The sequence below is a fragment of the Gossypium arboreum genome, chromosome 8 (genome assembly GCF_025698485.1).
Source record: "Gossypium arboreum isolate Shixiya-1 chromosome 8, ASM2569848v2, whole genome shotgun sequence".
Classification (NCBI taxonomy): Eukaryota; Viridiplantae; Streptophyta; class Magnoliopsida; order Malvales; family Malvaceae; genus Gossypium; species Gossypium arboreum.
Genome location: NC_069077.1, coordinates 46,046,601 through 46,048,297, shown reverse-complemented (window position 1 = coordinate 46,048,297; position 1,697 = coordinate 46,046,601). Strand labels below are relative to the sequence as shown.

Genomic DNA, 1,697 nt, shown 5'->3' with positions numbered 1-1,697 from the left:
ATAATGATAAAATAAAAGTGTTAATTTATAAAAATTAGTTCAATTGATGGGTGAATTGAGCAGGGGACTAAATTGTAAAACTGTAAATTTTGGGGTAAAAGTGAAATTTCAATTTTGAACAGCATAAATTGTGAAGTGAAATAGAAATCAAATAAATGCTAATGAGTAGAAATATTTTATATTATAGATCAAGAATCCAAAGAAGAACGAGGAAAAGAAAAGTAAAGGACTAAATTGTAAGGTTTAGTCACATTTTGTATCAAGGTAAGTTTACATAAATAAATGCAATATTCTTTTATTTTACATTATTATTGTCAATTTCCAGCATTTATATATTATGTTATGAAAATATTTAAAGTCGAATTTAAGGTGAAGTGACAGAGGAAAAGTGTTAGAAAGCCGGTTGAACCGTAGGAATGTTAGGATATTAGGGTTGACAGACGAATGAAATGAGCCATGTAAGTCCATATTAGAAATATGGCTTTGGAGACAGGATTGAGCCATGTAAGTCCATATTATATATGGCATTGGAGACAGGAATAATTCATGTAAGTCCATGTCAAAGACATGGCATTGGCGAGATATTGATAGACGAGAACGACCCTAGTATCCTTAGTATTCGAGTGGTTCAACGGGTCAGATCTGAGTTAAATTATAGTGAATTAACAGCAAAGGAAAAGTAGATTATACTTATGAAAAAGGAAAGGTCAAGTAAGAAATAAGGTAAGGGAATAAAGAAGAAGATAGAAATTGAGAAGTAAAGAAATTTATGATGTTAGATGATATTATGCATAATTATCCATTATGTTGAATGTTGTGATTTATTTGCTTGTAAGCTTACTAAGCCTAGTGCTTAATCTCTTTATTTTCTTCTTCTTATAGTACTTATCTAGTCACTCGGGGATCGAAGGAAATGTCGGAGGCCGATCACACTATCAAAGAAATAACTCGGTATAACTAGACGTTTTGTTTTGGGTATGGCATGTATAGAAACTTAGCTACTTTTGGTATAATATGAATAATGAATGATGTGTAAATACTTGCTAGTGATTAGTTAAGAAAATAGCTGATGATATACATGTTTATTAATATGTATGATTGAATGATGATTATCACATGAAAATTATGAAAATGTGAAAGTAACCTAAAACAGATTCAAGTAATGAAATGATGTAACTTTGAAAAATCACTAAAATTGTAGAAACATAGTTTGAAGATGAATAATATATGAAATTAAAGCTTATTATGTATATTTTCTTATGGAGTAAGAAAAATAGGTAAAAGTATTATATTTTATGATATACCTGAGTTTTAGTGAAACAGGGTCAGAGCGATTTCTGGATCCCCTGTTTCCACTTTGGAAATTCACCATAAATTTTACAAAACTAATTAGAAGGTATAATTTATATGGTTAGAATTATTGTTGAATCTAGTTTTGAGAGAAACAAACGACTTAGTCATATAAATTTTGTACAGGAAGAAAAATGGTTCATAGTAAGAAGAGGTTAGTGCAGTCGAGTTTTGAAACAGGGGAAACTTTAACTAATAAACAGTACTAATTGGCTAAGTCAAAAATTCTAGAAAAAAATTAGTAGATATATATATGAGTCTAGTTTCATGAAAAATTTACGGATCTTAATTTCGAGTTTTGAAACTCGAGAAATGAATTTTTAAGTAACCATGACGCAGAAAAATAG

The 1,697-nt window shown here is 29.3% G+C and overlaps 1 long non-coding RNA gene across 1 annotated transcript; it reads left to right on the top strand.

Moving 5' to 3' along the window:
- Window positions 1–216: 216 nt before the first annotated feature.
- LOC128296360 (uncharacterized) lies at window positions 217–1,037 on the top strand. Its single transcript, XR_008286944.1, has 2 exons — window positions 217–264; window positions 883–1,037. It is a non-coding gene; the product is annotated as an uncharacterized LOC128296360 (long non-coding RNA).
- Window positions 1,038–1,697: the final 660 nt, after the last annotated feature.